The 6,000-nt window shown below is 50.6% G+C and overlaps 1 protein-coding gene across 2 annotated transcripts in view; it reads right to left on the reverse strand.

Moving 5' to 3' along the window:
• LOC126984152 (sodium- and chloride-dependent GABA transporter 1-like) overlaps positions 1-6,000 on the reverse strand; it is a 102,937-nt gene that overhangs the window by 38,228 nt on the left and 58,709 nt on the right. The gene's annotated exons all lie outside the window — the stretch shown is intronic.

A 6,000-nucleotide genomic window follows, 5' to 3' on the forward strand; every position in this document is an offset into this window, starting at 1 on the left:
TCTTTTTATTTATGAATGACTATGTTCCTCGTCTTCTTATTCTTCTTTATGTCACCTCGTCGCAGCCATTATTTTCTGTTTTGTTGCCTCATCCTCAAATGCCTGTGTTTTCATTCCGTTTCTCATTACTCTCTTCCTCCCTGCACCGTTCTGGTTCGTCTTCTTAAGTTCCATATACGACGCAATGATCAATTTCCTCACGTCCATTCATCATCAGCAAGAGCCATGAACATCCCAAAGCCCCGAGCAGCAAGTCTCCTCTTCATTACTACTGACCGTCTCATCTCTTAACCCTCACTCCTGCACTGACACCCCATCCTTCCCTCTCCATCCTCCCTCTTCCCTTTGCCCCCCCCTCTTCCTCCTCCTCCGTCCGTCCCTCAGTGGTCCTTCCTCTCGCCATCAAAGTCCGAGGTGCGAAGTGGAACAAACGGGTCCATTACTGCCAGGATGAATAACGCCGTCATCCCATAATTCCGCAGCGCTGTCAGGCCCAGGATCGAGAGAGGGCGAGAGGGAGGGAGCTCGAGGGGTGGGAAGGTTACATTACCAGCAACTATTCCTCGTTAATAGTGCGGCAAGTTGAGGTATTCAGCGTCCTGCCCGTACATCCCTCTGACCCTCCTTTCAGCCCTCACCCTCCCTCACTTCCTCATCCTTCCTCAGCCATCTTCAACTCACCCTCATCCATGGCCTATACTTCTACCATCCACTCATTCATTCCTCACCCACCTCGTCCTCCACCCCACCCACAGCCTCACCCATGCCCTATACTCCTACCATCCACCCATCCATTCCTCACCCACCTTGTCATCCATCCCACCCACAGCCTCATCCATGGCCCTATACTCCTATCATCCACCCACCCATTCCTCATCCATCTTGTCATCCACCCCACCCACAGCCTCACCCATGCCCCCTACTCCTGCCATCTATCCACCCACCCACCCATCCGCACACCTCGTCCTCCACCCATTCCTCCCGCCCTCGTCCTCCATCCCACCCCCTCCCTCCTCCCCCAAGCCCTCGCGCCTCCAAGTTATAATAATAATTAGCGTAAATCTAGCTTGACTTCTTCTTAAATGGACGCGGAGCAGACGCAAACCATTAACGCATGACACAGCGTCTTGCGTTACATCACAGACCCAGAAAGAAAAAACGGCGCGGCGTAAAAAAATACACTTAAAGACAAGAGGCTAAAGAGAAAAAAAGGAAGGAAAGAACAAAAAGTCTCAATTCATGTAACTTGACGCGGAGGCAAGACGTTCCCAGGCAGACGAGAGGGAGAAAAACAAGAGCGAGCGATGAACGGGCCAGGAAAGGAGGAGGAGGAGGAGGAGGAGGAGGAGGAGGAGGAAAGGAGGCATCGGGAGGGGGTCCAAACAAACGTAAGACGGAGCCGAGGAGGGCGCGACACGGCAGGAGTAGCGAAGGGTTGTTTTTCAGGGCGCGGACACGGGCGTTTCGGTCTTTTGGGAGGCGTTAAAATGGGTTCTTGATGCCCCGATCGGACGAGATAATAAGGTTTATCCTGTTAGAGCAATTACCACCAGACGGGATAGCACGAGGGGGGCGGGGGGAAGGGGGGGGGGAGGAATTGAGAGGAGGAGGAGGAAGAGGAAACATGAAAACATTGAAGAACAGACAACAAAAAAAACTGCCGGGTATGAGGAAGCTGCCTGCGTTAGTGATTTGATCTATCCTCCAGGAACTTGGCGACCTGTTGAACGGATCAGAGAGGAGGAGGAGGAGGAGCAGGAGGAGGAGGAGGGGGAGAGAGAGAGAGAGGTGGAGTGTATACATAGTAACTTCAAAGGCAGGCAGAAGGACCAAAGATAACAATGAGGACAAAAAAAAAATGTATCGGAAAGAAGCTTCTGAGAACGATTAGAAAAGTTAAAAAAAGATGCAAAAAATGAAATACCGGTCTCTCTCTCTCTCTCTCTCTCTCTCTCTCTCTCTCTCTCTCTCTTCCCATTCATACAAAAAAAAAAATCTAAAAACAAGGAACAAACTACCCCGTGATAGAATGAAAGTCTCTCTCTCTCTCTCTCTCTCTCTCTCTCTCTCTCTCTCTCTCTCTCTCTCTCTCTCTCTCTCTCTCTCTCTCTCTCTCTCTCTCTCTCTCTCTCTCTCTCTCTCTCTCTCCCCTCTCCCCACTCACCCCGCCACTCACGCTGCTCCCTCTCACACCCACTCCCGCATCTCCCGGTCCTATACTCACCCACTCATTCACCCACCCGTCCACTTATTCTTGCAGCCGTCACTGTAAGGCATCTCCATTACTCTACCTTCCACACACATGACCAAAGAGATGGATGGTAGAATTACTCATCTTCCCCTTGACTTCGCGACCCTCCTCCTCTAACAGACTCATCAGCACACCCAAGTACCTCTCACTCATCACGTGGTTCGAGGGTCGCATTCATAAACTCATATTTGACAAGGCTTTCGAAGGAGTTTTGGGCTATTTCCATGGGTAGTTTTGTGACCCTGCTTGTAATATGACCGTTCTGCTGTACCGTGAACCTGAAACAACACTCATTAGAACCCGCTTGATCTCCTTTTCGGCTTCTGGATATGGATGATGTGAGGGAAGGAAGCGTCTGGGAATACTGGCTAAGTCTCATCTCTTAACCTCCTCATTCTTACACTTCCTCCTCCTCATCCTCTCTCCTTTTCTCCGTCACTCACTCTCTAACAGCCTCATTTCATCCTAATACTAACCAAACAAGGCAGCAATGACTCTCTCTCTCTCCTTCCCACAAGTCATCTCGGGCCCTTGGGAAACGAAGAACGGGGCTGTGTTGCTTCCTACATTTTTAGCAGAAGAAGACGCGTTTGGATTGGTTTGTGAAATATGTCAAGGGTTCAGGTGTGAATGCGTGCGTGTGTGCGTGTTTGGCTGAGGAGGAAGGCCGTTGAAAGCCGAGACGAAGAAGACGACAAAAAGCCACGCTGCGTACTAAACGGTGTCACTTAGGATGTCTTGTATACGATGTCGTTCATTCATTCTCTCTCTCTTCTCTTCTCTCACCTCCTCTTCTGCTATCTACTCTCCTCTCCTCTCCCTCTCCCTCTCTCATTACATCATACGCAGGTTCAGTGGCTAGTCGCCCAAGCACATACCAGAAGGGCCGCCGCAGCAACACCCATTCAGCGCCCCACAAGTCTTCATTACGGCCGGCGTGAGAGCAGCGGCCGGCGGGTGCTCAAGCGTTAATTGTATAATGCGAACTCACTTCCAGAATATCATTAAGGGATTACGGTGGTACACTTATTCGCCTGCATGTGAGGGTCTTGCTTGGGCCGTGACGGGAAAGCGAATGAGTGTTTGTTGTTGTGTGATATCTGAGAGCTGACAGGCCGTGAATATATGAGTTTACATGCCGCGTGGATGTTTTCGCAGTGGCGTGTATAAAGAGAGGGAGAGAATTATCAGAAGAAAATTGTTAAATGGTTATGAAAGAAAGGCTTGTGGGCGAGGAGGGAGTGGGTCAGAGGGGGGAAGAGAGGAAAGGGTTGTGGATATTTTGGTAAGGATTCACGTGCCGGAAGTGACAAAACGGACCTCAACTCGTTATAATGAACTAGATTTCTCGCTCCCTTTAACAGCCCTTCAGAGCCCCTAGCGTACCTCTTATCTCTCCTCCTTTTCCTCTACCTCCCCGCCATACGCCACTTCTTCACTTCCTCCTCCCCTCCCCTCACTTCCAACTCGTTCTGATGGACTAGATTTCTCGTTCCTGTTCAATACACGTCCCTTTAACAGCCCTCCAGAGCCCCCAGCGTACCTCTTATCTCTCCCCACTTTCCTCTATCTCCCTCCCCTACGCCAAGGACTTCTTCACTTCCTCCTCCCCTCCCCTCACTTCCAACTCGTTATGGTGGATTATAATTCTTGATCCTGTTCAATACACGTCCCTTTAACAGCCCTCCAGAGCCCCCAGCATATACCTATTATCTCTCCTCACTTTCCTCTACCTCCCCGCCCTACGCCATTTCTTAACTTCCTCCTCCTCTCCCCTCACTTTCAACTCGTTATGGTGGATTATATTCCTTGCTCCTGTTCAATACACGTCCCTTTAACAGCCCTCCAGAGCCCTCAACGTAGCTCAAATCTCTCCCTACTTCCCAATAACTACCCGCCCTACACCAGTTTTTCGCTTCCTTTTCTTCTCCCCTCACTTCCAACTCATTATGATGGACTATATTTCTAGGACATGTTCAATACACGTCCCTGTAACCCTCCCCTATGATCTAATGGCCCTCCAATCCCCTCCAATACCCCCAACGTACCTCTTATCCCTTCTCACTTCCCTCTAACTCCCCACGCTGCGCCACTTCTTCAATTCCTCCTCCCCTTCCCTCACTTCCCTCTCCCTGCCCACTTCAACCCACTCCCTCAGCTCCCCCTGCAGTGCCTCGTCATCGTCCCCTTGATCCTCTGCCCCCCCGTCAGCTTCAAGGCAAATTAATATGCATCAGCACGTCCCCCGGCTGACGATCGAGGTTGTGAGGGCGGCGGAGAACAAGTTTGGGACTCGTGGGGAGGGAGGGATGTCAAGGGTCGGCCTACCTTGTGCACTCCAGGTGGTGCGTCTAGTTAATTAAGCTACGGGCAGGTATACAGGATCGAGAGAGAGAAGAAAGGGGAAGGAGCGGGCCAAGAGAACACAGGTAGAAGATATATGAGAAGAAAGAGAGAAGAAGAAAGGAGAAGAAATGAGAGGAGAAATCGATTGAAGGAGATGATGAGAGGAATAACTAGGAAACGAGGAGAATGAGGAGTATATTCTTTGCATGTTGAGTACATGGAGACATTTAAATTGGGTAGTGCAGGAAACCGTGGGTGGTGAAGTTAAGTGCTTGTGGAGGAGGGAGGTGATAGTGGTGGGGGTGGCGGGGGTGGTTGCGGCAGCTGCGCGTTGTCAGCGATAGGGATGTACACGTGTTGAGCGGCCCCTGCACGATGCGCCGCCTCGGGACACCACGCGCCGGCCAGGACTACTCGGTTTGTTGCCCAGGCGCGAAATTAACACTTTTTACATTTGCTCGGGAATAATAATTACGCGTACATAGATCCTGCAACCTTCAAACGATACATCAACAGCTCTCAAGGAAGTGCCAGTTCTCTTCCTGCTTATCCTAGTGCGTAATGAATTTGCATGACGGAAATGGCTGTTCTGTTCCTGCTTCTCCTGGTGCGTAATGAATTTGCATGACGGAAATGGCTGTTCTGTTCCTGCTTCTCCTGGTGCGTAATGAATTTGCATGACGGAAATGATGTTCTGTTCCTGCTTCTCCTGGTGCGTAATGAATTTGCATGACGGAAATGGCTGTTCTGTTCCTGCTTCTCCTGGTGCGTAATGAATTTGCATGACGGAAATGGCTGTTCTGTTTCTGCCGAAGCGTTCCCATAGGGCTAGTGTTTCAGGCTCCGGCGTTTTTCATGTGAGGGAACACAAGACGAAAAGTGACGCGGTGCAACATGAGCGGGCCGGGGGTGCTTGACGAGGTGCAATGAGAACCGGAAATGAAAAGTCTTTGAGAGTTATTCCAGGAACAGCAAACTCAAGCACTCAGTTGGCATCCCAGAGTCCCTCCTCACCCTCCATAAATGACTCCTCGCCTGATGGTGTTAATGATTGAATGTGAGATTTATGAGCAAATGAACAAGAAAAAAAAAAAGATAAACGCACAGGCAGAGAAAGATTGTTCGTCTCGTCACCTCCACGCCGCCCACCTGTCGCTGCTCAGCTGGCAACCCTCAGACTCACCTGGCACGGCCGTCCGTCAGGCGGCTCCTTAGTCATTATAATACCTGCACGCGTGCACATTAACACAAGGACTCGAACACCTTTCCTTAAAAGTTTAGGTTTTCGGGGTTATCGCGTAGTCATCGCCGTTGGCTAGACTGGGAAGCTCCGATGACTGCTTGCTCTGCTGACTCTAAGTAGCCGCTGCGTCTTGGTCTCCTGGGAAGCGCTGGCGAGCGAG

The sequence above is a fragment of the Eriocheir sinensis genome, chromosome 56 (genome assembly GCF_024679095.1).
Source record: "Eriocheir sinensis breed Jianghai 21 chromosome 56, ASM2467909v1, whole genome shotgun sequence".
Classification (NCBI taxonomy): Eukaryota; Metazoa; Arthropoda; class Malacostraca; order Decapoda; family Varunidae; genus Eriocheir; species Eriocheir sinensis.